A 12,500-nucleotide genomic window follows, 5' to 3' on the forward strand; every position below is an offset into this window, starting at 1 on the left:
AGCTATTGTTTATTCAATTTGAAAAAAAAAATTTTTTTTTACTTTAATTAGCAATGAACCTTCATAATAAAAAATAAAAAAAAAAAAAAATCACCCCCATCTCTAAACTCCATAAACAGACAATGCAGCACAAAGACCTCATGAGGACACCATGCTCTACATTTCTCCAGGCCCTCCCCCTCCCCCAACAGTAATACTGAGAGCAGAAAGACAGGTAAGGTACAGAATTACACAATTACCAACCACAATACGAACCAAGGAGGGATGAGGGGTAGGGGAGTGCGGGAGGGCAGGGGGGTGGGGGAACAACTCCTCCCCCACAAAAAACTGACAGTCCGCACCACCTCCCCCCCCCCCCCCCCCCACCTCATCCATTCCCTCCATCACTGTTAACCGTTTCACCGCCATGGTCGCATTTCGGCACCAGGCTAGGTAAAGCACCCATGTCACTGAAATGCAAACCAGATGATGGGCCTTTTGTGCATTAACCTAATGCTCTTAATTTTCAGTGGTAGGATTGGCCTTTTTTTTTCTCTCTCTACACATCACAGGGGAATCAATCCCCAGCTATTCTTAAAGCCTGAACTGGACTATAAATGGCGGGCGATTTGAATCAAGCCAGTTTCTCACCAGAGTCTGACACTGTGACGTCGGTGAAGGTTTATTCAAAATAAAAGCCTAATAAAGCTACGGTTTGGCTTCATTTATGGCAGAGAGCGAGATTTGCCTAGCAGCTTCCAATCTAGACCTGAATTGACTTTGGAAAGTACAAAATGTGTCAGCTACACGTAATACAAAATTTGAATGCAGAGAAAAGTGGCGGAGCTAGAGCCGTTTGTGTTTGCGCTAGACGTGTCTGTGAGATAAAAATAGCACCAGCACGTGGTACTGTCCGGTGAGAATTGGAAAGCATGCAGACAGCCCCTCGACGTTGGCAACCGTAAACGACCACATTGTGTGGCAGGAGTACACGGATATCTTTCTCCGCTAACAGTGAGTCGGTCTTTGTTTTGCTTTCACCTCCCACATGTTTACATTTCTACCGGACACGTGCTCGCGCTTTTTATAGATAAACTCCGCCCCTTTCCCTTTTATGGATAGGCTCTAGTGCGCATGCGCAACCGAAACCTTGCTCTCGGGAGTTAAGACTTTAAGACACCATCTTTTCTGTGGTCCCTGCTACAAGGTTAATTTGCACTCTAAACTGACTGGCGGTGAAAGGGTTAACCGGCACTGTGTGTGTGTGTGTGTGTGTGTGTGTGTGACCTCCCCCATCACAAGGGACATAACCGCATAGCACAGGCAACAAACAGACCTGTGACCGCTAAAACTTTACACAGGTCAACCAGGCATGGCCTCTCTCCCTTCAGGGGGAGCGGTGAAGCGGAAGGATACAGTTGACAGAGGACACCCCCTGACACCCCCACGCCTCCACCCCCCCCCCCCCCCACACACACACACCCTCTAAATGTCCATCCTGCACACAATGAGAGGTCAGTGGTGAGGCAAGGGGAGGGAAGGGGGAGGGGGGATGACTCTCACACCTGACAAGCACTGGGTTGTGAAAATGTTTTCTCCTGCCCCGGTGTAGGCAGCCTGATCCTCCTGCCCCTGCTGACTTTTACCATGGGGGGTCAAGTCTGGCTTACCCAGGGCATAATATCATGGGTGTGTGTGTGTGGGGGGGGGGGGGGGGTCAATCTTAACTAGCCTCAAATGACACCCAGGGTCTAGCTCGGAATGCTAATGATTAAAGGTTTGATGGAGAGAGTTACCACTCTTTTACTATTTGTTAATCATTTCATCTCCTGGCCTCGTTGTTTGTTAATTTCCAGTTGAAAAACCACCGAGGCAACCGTGTGTTTGCTCTGTATTGCCCATGTGTTCTGTGTGGCTTGTTCGGGATTAAAGAGGCTATGCCAGTCTTGAATAAAAGCCTATTTCAATATTTGTGTTTGCACATTTCTTCTGTCTTTGATGCTGTGTGCACATGTCAAAATGATCGGTATAAGGGCAGGCCCGGCGCTTCCTTTTTTGAGGAAGTGTCTGGGTTTGTTCCAATGTACTTTTTATTTACCTGTGTGCTAGCTGAATTGGTCACTGTGTAAGCAACACTGACTTGAAAGTTGTGTACCTTGTGAATGGAAAGAGTTACCACTCTTTACTATTTATTTGTTAATCATTTCATCTCCTGGCCTTATTGTTTGTTAATTTCCGATTAAAGGTTTTGACCCTGGGGATAAAAAAAAAAAAATTTTTTTAAACAAAAAAAAACAGTAAGAGGTAGTTTGAAGCTGTTACAACGGGCGCAACAGCCGAGTGGTTAAAGCGTTGGACTGTCAATCTGAGGGTCCCGGGGTTCGAATCACGGTTACGACGCCTGGTGGGTGAAGGGTGGAGATTTTTCCGATCTCCCAGGTCAACATATGTGCAGACCTGCTAGTGCCTGAACCCCCTTCGTGTGTATATGCAAGCAGAAGATCAAATACGCACGTTAAAGATCCCGTAATCCATGTCAGCGTTCGGTGGAAACAAGAACATACCCAGCATGCACACCCCCGAAAACGGAGTATGGCTGCCTACATGGCGGGGTAAAAACGGTCATACACGTAAAAGCCCACTCGTGTGCATACGACTGAACGTGGGAGTTGCAGCCCACGAACGCAGAAGAAGAAGAAGAAGAAGAAGAAGCTGTTACACCAGGTCTTCTAAAACACCACAGGGTGTTTGTGGCTCAGTCACCTCTGGCAGGTCAACTGGATGAGGTGGAGATTAACTGAGGAGAAAGGAAGGAAGGAAGGAGGGCAGATGAGAAAGCAAGTGAGGGGTGTGGAGGGGAGGGCAGGGGAGGGGGTAGGATGACTCGAAGAGAGGACGACCACAGGTAAGTGTACAGAAACCTCCAACAAGCAAAACATGCAGATTTAGTTAAATATCATGGTTGTTCTTTTTTCGTTTGTTTTTGCTTCGTTTTGTTTTGTTTCGTTTTGTTTTCCTCTCGACTTCTGACGAACACACAAAAAAAGAATGGCTGGCCACATTCCACAGTTTAACGTTGTCATACTCCTCAGGGCCAAAATGGGATGAAAACCATCCCAGAAAAGTGGAGAGAGAGAGAGAGAAAGAGAGAGAGAGAGAGAGAGAGAAAGAGAGTGAGAGAGAGAGAGAAAAAGAGAGAGGGAGAAAAAGAGAGAGAGAGCACTTGACACTACATTGACAAAAATATTTCAATTTTATTTTTAAAATGAATAAATAAAAAAGACAGACAGACATTTGCCCCTGCCCCCACCCCCACCTCCACCCCTCCAAACAAAAGAAAAAAAATAACACTGATACAAAAACCAAAAAAATCCTCCAGATAACAACAACACCGCACTGTCACCAAGCAAAAATGACAGCACATTTAAGATGGTCAAATAAATCGGCAATTTTTGTCATGGTGGGTGCCTTCTGATTCAAACCCCATTACATTTCGAAAGCCAGCTTGGTGCGAAAAGAACTGGCAGTTCTCCTGTGCTTATGTGAAGTCTGTTCAGAACTGCAGGAACAGACAAAATCAATATCAAGCAGAAAGGCTACAAGGCATACAAACAAATCGATATGCAGACTAACAGGCACACAGAAAGACAAATGAGTATGCAGACAAACAGGCATACTGACAAATCAGTATGCAGACTAACAGATGCACAGACAGACAATTGAGTATGCAGACAAACAGGCATACAGACAAATCAGTATGCAGACAAACAGGCATATAGACAAATCAGTATGCAGACAAACAGGCATATAGACAAATCAGTATGCAGACAAACAGGCATATAGACAAATCAGTATGCAGACTAACAGGCATATAGACAAATCAGTATGCAGGCTAACAGGCACACAGACAGACAGATCGATATGCAGACAGACTAACAGGCACGCACAGACACAAATCAATATGCAGATAAACAGGCATAAAGACAGGTTGATATGAAAGACAGACTAACAGGCAGACTGACAGACAAATCAATATGCAAACAAACAGGCATACAGACAGACTGATACGCAGAAAGACTAACTTGCAAACAGACAAATCAATACACAGACAAACAGGCATACATACAGACAGGATGGATAAGCAGACACAAGACTAACAGGCAGACAGGCAGACAGATGGATATACAGACACACTAACAGGCATGCAGACAAGACAGACTGATATGCTGACAAACAGGTTTTTGCAGACAGATCGATATACAGACAAACAGACGTGCAGATAAACCTGCAGACAAGGAGACATACAGACTGATCGATATATACAGACAAACAGACGTGCAGATAAACCTGCAGACAAGGAGACAGACAGACAGACTGATCGATATACAGACAAACAGACGTGCTGATAAACCTGCAGACAAGAAGACATACAGACTGATCGATATACAGACAAACAGACGTGCTGATAAACCTGCAGACAAGGAGACACACAGACAGACTAATTGATATACAGACAAACAGACGTGCAGATAAACCTGCACACAGGGAGACATACAGACTGATCGATATACAGACAAACAGACATGCAGATAAACCTGCAGACAAGGAGACATACAGACTGATCGATACACAGACAAACAGACGTGCAGATAAACCTGCAGACAAGGAGACATACAGACTGATCGATATACAGACAAACAGACGTGCAGATAAACCTGCAGACAAGGAGACATACAGACTGATCGATATACAGACAAACAGACTTGCAGATAAACCTGCAGACAAGAAGAAACACAGACTGATCGATATACAGACAAACAGATGTGCAGATAAACCTGCTGACAAGGAGACATACAGACTGATCGATATACAAACAGACGTGCAGATAAACCTGCAGACAAGGAGACATACAGACTGATCGATATACAGACGTGCAGATAAACCTGCAGACAAGGAGACATACAGACTGATCGATATACAGACGTGCAGATAAACCTGCAGACAAGAAGACATACAGACTGATCAATACACAGACAAACAGACGTGCAGATAAACCTGCAGACAAGGGGACACACAGACTGATCGATATACAGACAAACAGACGTGCAGACAAACCTCCAGACAAGGAGACATACAGACTGATCGATACACAGACAAACAGACGTGCAGATAAACCTGCAGACAAGGAGACATACAGACTGATCGATACACAGACAAACAGACGTGCAGATAAACCTGCAGACAAGGAGACACACAGACTGATCGATATACAGACAAACAGACGTGCAGATAAACCTGCAGACAAGGAGACATACAGACTAATCGATATACAGACAAACAGACATGCAGATAAACCTACAGACAAGGAGACATACAGACTGATCGATATACAGACGTGCAGATAAACCTGCAGACAAGGAGACATACAGACTAATCGATATACAGACAAACAGACGTGCAGATAAACCTCCTGACAAGAAGACATACAGACTGATCGATATACAGACGTGCAGATAAACCTGCAGACAAGAAGACATACAGACTGATCAATACACAGACAAACAGACGTGCTGATAAACCTGCAGACAAGGAGACATACAGACTGATCGATACACAGACAAACAGACATGCAGATAAACCTGCAGACAAGGAGACATACAGACTGATCGATATACAGACAAACAGACGTGCAGATAAACCTGCAGACAAGGAGACAATCAGACTGATCGATATACAGACAAACAGATGTGCAGATAAACCTGCAGACAAGAAGACATACAGACTGATCGATATACAGACAAACAGACGTGCAGATAAACCTGCAGACAAGGAGACAGACAGACTGATCGATATACAGACAAACAGACGTGCAGATAAACCTGCAGACAGGGAGACACACAGACTGATCGATATACAGACAAACAGACATGCAGATAAACCTGCAGACAATAAGACATACAGACTGATCGATATACAGACAAACAGACGTGCAGATAAACCTGCAGACAAGGAGACATACAGACTGATCGATATACAGACAAACAGACGTGCAGATAAACCTGCAGACAAGAAGACATACAGACTGATCGATACACAGACAAACAGACGTGCAGATAAACCTGCAGACAAGGAGACATACAGACTGATCGATATACAGACAAACAGATGTGCAGATAAACCTGCAGACAAGGAGACATACAGACTGATCGATACACAGACAAATAAGCATGGAAAGGAAATGAATCAGAATGATTGATAATCAATTTAGGCTGCGGGGGGGGGTGGGGGGGGGGGGGGTAGGGCGGAGGCCAAGGGAGAAAGGGTTGACAAAGAGAACCAGACAAGAGGTAGAAATGGAAAGTGGTGGTGATGGTCATTGTTTGTTGGTGGTGGGTTTTTTGTTGTTGTTGTTGTTGTTTGTTTGTTTGTTTTGTTTTTTGTTGTTGTTGCTGTTGTTGTTGTTGTTCTTTTTGTTTTTGTTTGTTTTTTGTTGTTGTTGTTGTTGTTTGGGGGCGCGGGGGGGGGGGGAGGGAGGGGGGGGATGTGGTGTGGGGGGGGAGTGTGTTTGCGTACGTACATGCATGTGCGTGCGTGCGTGTATGTGTGTTTATGCGTGTGTATGCGTGTATCTGTGTGTGTTTGTGCATGCATGTGTGCGTGCGTGTGTGTGTGTGTGTGTGTATGCACGCGCACGTGCATTTGTGTGTGCATGCATATGCGGGAAAGACAAACAGAACAGACAAACCGACCAACACACACACACACACACACACACACACACACACACACACACACACACACAACCCCCACCCCACCCCCATCCCCACCCCCCCACCCATCACTCACTCATCCGCGGACGCCGCCTCCTCCTCCTCCTCCCCGAAGTTGACAAAATCCATGGGCAGAGTGTGACGAGCGACCCTGGGCGGCGCGACAAATGTCCCTGCTGTCAGGCGCCTGTGGCATGATCCGGGCTCTAATCTGTCTCTCTCTCTCTCTCTTTCTACCTCTCTTTCCTCTCTTCAGTCTCTATCTCCCTATACTACAAAGCCAGCCAGCAAGCAGCACAACACTCACTGACCCTGACCTACATTCCACTGTCACCGCTTATTTAAAAAAAAAAAAAAAAAAAAAAAAAAAAAAGGACAGACACACGACTTGAGTTAGATTTCTTTTGGATTTTTCCTAATGTTCTTTTTTTCGAGTTCGATTTTTTTGTTGTTGTTGTTGTTGTTTTTTAAAATCCTCTTCACGTTCGATTTTGTTGTTGTTGATTTTTCCCCCTGAATGTTTTCAAGCAGTTTTGTTGGGTTTTTTGGGGGGTTTTTTTCACTGAGATCTCTGCAATCTCGTCACCTGGAAATTTCCAATAAGCAGCTTTGCACGATTTCTCAGAATCTTCTCTCTCTGTCTCTCTCTCTCTCTCTCTCTCTGTTTTTGTTTTTTTGTTTTTTTCCTCCTACCTTTTTTTTTTTTTTAATTTAATATTTTGTCTTACATATACATACAGGTATACTGACAATAAGACACCAGCAATGTTTACTTTTAATATAGCTTCTTCTGTTAAAGCTCCATCAACCTCTCATGACTTTTTATGCTTCCCCCACCAAGTCCTCAACAGAAATCTGCAGAGCAGCTCTGTCGGAATTCACAACGTATGTCCTGGCAGCAAACTAAGATGAACTCCAACGGTGACTCGTAACTCAAGAACAACAGCAGCAGCGACGTGTATATAATTTCTTCTCTTCCAACGAACTGTTGTTATTGTTGTTGTTGTTGTTTTTCTGCTTGTCACACTCCACCAACGGTTTCACGACGCTTGTCAACGAACGGCGCACTAATTATCATTATCTGACGGCACGGATGAGCTGGCTCGGTTTCCTCTAATTCACAACGCACTGCAGGGTCTCGCACCTTGACCTTAAGGGTGTAGACGCCAACAGGTCGTTAACTCTTCCCGTACGAACGGCGAAAGAGACGACGTTAACAGCGTTTCACCCCCAATTACCATCATCAAAATATTGCCAAGCGGAAGGCTCTTACACTGAAGACGTGAATGCTGACAAAGAATGCCACAATTCTGACGACGGAAGCTAAAGGTTGGGTCATTCAGACACCCACTGGACATCCGAGGGGTCTGTGTAGAGGAGAAGAGAGGACTGGCCGTACTGAGTGAGTTAAACTCCAATAGGTAGGGTCTCGCAGTCGCTTTTGGAGCCGACAGAGGGAAGTGTCACATCACACGCACAACATGAAAAGCAGCACAGCATCTGATGCAGGTTTGTTTGTAAATGTTGTGGCGTCACTCACACACACACATACACATACACGGGTTTCCTCAAAACATCGTCTGTCAACGTGTGCTGTCACTCTTCAAACACATGCTTCCTCGCTCAAGGGGGAGGGGTGATGATGATGAATCCACACATACACTGACGATGTCGATCTGATTTATTTTTTAAAAAATTTAAAAAATTTAAAAAGATTAAGAAAAGGAAGAAAAAAAGAAACACCTTGCTTGAAAGGTTGATCACGACAGCGATGCACTGGACTCGAATAATCTGCTGTACATTTATATTTTTATTTGTGTGTGTGTTTTTTGTTGTTGTTTTTTTGGTGTGTTTTCTTTTTGTTGTTGTTTTTTTGTTGTTGTTGTTGTGTTGCTGTTGTTTAGGGGGGAGGGGGGGGGCTTTTTTTGTTTGTTTGCTGTTGCTTTTCTTTGGGTTTTTTTGTTTGTTTTTTTGTTGTTGTTGTTGTTGCTTTTTGGGGGGCGTAAAGTTGTTCTCACTAACTGATCCTTAAAAAAAAAAAAAAAGAAAAAGAAAAACTGCACATGAAAAAAACGCACATAACCGGAAAAAAAGGGTTCTTCTAACACTTTTAACAGTTGCCAGTTTCCTTTTAACAATTTCTCGAAAGACGTTAAAAAAAATAAATAAATAAATAAATGAATTAATTAATTTCAAAAAAAAAAAATGACAAATGAAAAATTCTCGGAAGACGTAAACACGGCACAGTCATTCTGCGAACAAGGGGATTCCACCAGCGTGGTGAGATCAGACCTCTACAAAGTGGGTGACTCTCTCCACACCCAGTCCACGTGTTTCCCTAAAACTGTTGGAGTATTTATTATATAAACACTGTGTAGACTTTCCAGAAAACGGGTTGTTTGGGCTATTTTTCTTTTCCCCTTTGCACTTAAGGGGATTTCAGAATTAATCACCGTCACCCCCTTGTCAATAGACCCCTTACAGGTAATGACAATAAAAATGTCAAAGCGTCTCTCTCTCTCTCTCTCTTGTACGTATATTGTTCTTAAAAAAATAATAAATAAATAAAACAACAGCAACGGCTCTAGAAAATCGTAGATTCCACTCCCCCCCCCCCCACCCCCCACCCTCCACCCTCCCCCACACTCACAAACAACAGTAGTTGTGTGAAGCTAGCAACAGAAACACACACAATAAATACACAGAAATGCTCCACACTAAATCATCTCTCTCTCTCTCTCTCTCTCTCTCTGGCCATATTATACGTGAAGGATGACCCCCCACAACAGACACACACGTACAACAGGAGATGTGTCTCCTAACCTTAACTTCTTCATGCATGCATGGATGGATGGAAGGATGGATGCATGCATACATATATATATATATATATATATATATAGAGAGAGAGAGAGAGAGAGAGAGAGAGAGAGAGAGAGAGAGAGAGAGGATGATCTAATTGTTATTTTTGTTATTGTTCCACACACACACACACACACACACACACACTCATCACTCACTCACACACATTTTCTGTCTGTATGTCAATTCCTGTTTGTCATTTTTTGGTCTGAATGTCAATTTTCTGTCTCTGTCAATTTCTGTCTGTCAATCAATTTTCTGTTGGTCTATCTTTTTTCTGTCTCTGTTTATTTTATGTTTTCTGTCTGTGAGTAAATTTTCTGTCAGGTTTATGTCTATTTCCTGTCTGTCTGTCTGTGTGTATATCTGTCAATATAGACTTTATACATTTGTATTTGTATTTGTATTTCTTTTTTTATCACAACAGATTTCTCTGGGTGAAATTCGGGCTGCTCTCCCCAGGGAGAGCGCGTCGCTGCACTACAGCGCCACCCTTTTTTTTCTTCTTTTTTTTCCCCCCCTGCGTGCATTTTTTTCCTGCGTGCAGTTTTATCGAAGTGGTTTTTTCTTCAGAATTTTGCCAGGAACAACCCTTTTGTTGCCGTGGGTTCTTTTACGTGCGCTAAGTGCATGCTGCACACGGGACCTCGGTTTATCGTCTCATCCAAATGACTATACATGTCAATTGTCGGTCTTTCTGTCTGTCTGTCTGTCTGTCTGCCTGTGGCATAGGAAGGCTGTCTGTTTCATGACAATTTTCTGTCTCTCTATATCCTTATCTGTATATGTGTCAATGTCGGTCTGTCTGTCTGCCTGTGGCATAGGAAGGCTGTCTGTTTCATGTCAATTTTCTGTCAGTCTTGTTTGTTTGTTTTATGTCTATTTCCTATCTGTATATATGCCAGTGTCGGTCTGTCGGTGTGTGTGTGTGTGTGTGTGTGTGTGTGTGTGTGTGTGTGTGTGTGTTTGTATGTACGTGTGAGTGTGTGTGTGTGTGTGTGTGTGTGTGTGTGTTTATGCTTGTATGTACGGTGTGTGTGTGTGTGTGTGTGTGTGTGTGTGTGTGTGTGTGTGTGTGTGGCACAGGGAGGCCAGGCCAACCTGTCCTGTGAGTCAGCCTCATTTGTTGGCTGGCAACGTGTGTATTGATCTCTTTCTCCTTCCTTCCACCTCTCCCTGATGCATGTGTGTGTGTGTGTGTGTGTGTGTGTGTTTGTGTGTGTGTGTGTGTATGTACGTGTGTGTGTGTGTCCTCTTGTATATGTATGTGTCTAAAGCACATCAACATGAGGCAAAGAGACAGGGAGAGGGAGAAAGAGGAAGAGAGAAAGGGAGAGAGAGGAGAGAAAGAGGGGGAAGGGAAAGAGAGAGAGAGCTAGGGAGGGAGGGAGGGAGAGAGAGGGGGGGTGGGGCAGAAGAGAAAACCGGGGTACATCACACACACACACACACACACATACACACACACACACACACACACACACACACACACACACACACACACACACACACACACACACACACATATCACACACACGCACTTCGCCCTCCTTCTCCCCCTAACCCCCTACCCGTGCCCGTCCGATTTGGGTGGGGGTGGGGGTGGGGGTATGGAAAAGAAACAACAACGTGACTGGACAATAAGACAGACAGACAGACAGACTGACAAGAGATGAGGAAGGAAGGAAAGAGAGACAGACAGACAGACAGACAGACAGTCAGTCAGAGACAGACAAACAGAGATAGACTGACAAAGATGAGGAGGGAAAGAGAGGGAGAGACAGACAGACAGACAGATGGACAGACAGACAAACAGTGACAGACAGACAGAGCGAGAGGATGAACGATCGAACAAACGAATCAATTTTTTTACTGAGGGGGAAAAAAAAAGAAAGGAATAAGCACAAATGACTTGTTTTCATCCTGCCCTCACGAAAAGGGAAAACATCACAAATACTCAATACAAAAGCAAGACACAGAGAGGGAGAGACAGAGATAGACGGAGACAGAGAGAGACAGACTAGACGTTGACCCCCCCCCCCCCCCACTCCCCTCCCCCCCCCCCCCCCCACCCCCGCCCTCCTCACCCTTCCACCCACCCCAAAACGATCAGTACGCTGACTCCTGAAAACATGACTCACAAATAGGCAGCAGGAGAGTGTGACCACAGCCAGCGAAATTTCCGAAGACTGTATTATGCAGTTTCCAACAACGTGACTCCAACACCACTCCAACATCACCAGCAAACACGTGATTCCACCACCCTCCCCCCCACCCCACCACCCTCCCCCACCCCCCCAAACCTCTCATGTCAACCAGCACGCACGACCCAAGGACACTCAGCCCCAATGCCGTCACCACTCCCCACCCCCTACCCCCCACCCCCCACCCAACACACACACACACTCTGATGATCGATATAATTATTATGTCATCAATAAGTGCTTCATCACCACGGACACTACAAATAATCGAACTTCCTGGCAGAGAGACAGACAGAGACAGAGACACAGAGAGAGAGCGTGTGTGTCTGTGTCTGTGTCTGTGTGCGTGTGGGGGGGGGGAGTAGGGAGGGGGGGGGGGTTCCCTTATTCCTGGCAAACATTACCAACTCCATTATTTTCTTTCTTCCTTTCTTTTCAGGAAGACCAATCGTTCAAATCAGGAACATGAACAACAGAATTTCGGGAACAGAACACCGTGTCTTTAAAGAAAGAAAGAAAAAAAAGTGAAAGAGACAGATAGATAGACACAGCTGACTAAAACAACATTAGTCGGTCAATCAGAGAGACAAGCATAAAGGCGAATATAAAAAAAATAAATAAATACATAAACTATAACAGGCCGTTTCGAATCAAACTTTCGGGTGGTTTGGGGTAGTTTCGCGCG

At 44.6% G+C, this 12,500-nt stretch overlaps 1 protein-coding gene across 2 annotated transcripts in view; it reads right to left on the reverse strand.

Moving 5' to 3' along the window:
- LOC143276184 (EVI5-like protein) overlaps positions 1–12,500 on the reverse strand; it is a 91,500-nt gene that overhangs the window by 31,433 nt on the left and 47,567 nt on the right. The gene's annotated exons all lie outside the window — the stretch shown is intronic.

Source organism: Babylonia areolata, chromosome 31, assembly GCF_041734735.1.
Source record: "Babylonia areolata isolate BAREFJ2019XMU chromosome 31, ASM4173473v1, whole genome shotgun sequence".
Lineage (NCBI taxonomy): Eukaryota > Metazoa > Mollusca > Gastropoda > Neogastropoda > Buccinidae > Babylonia > Babylonia areolata.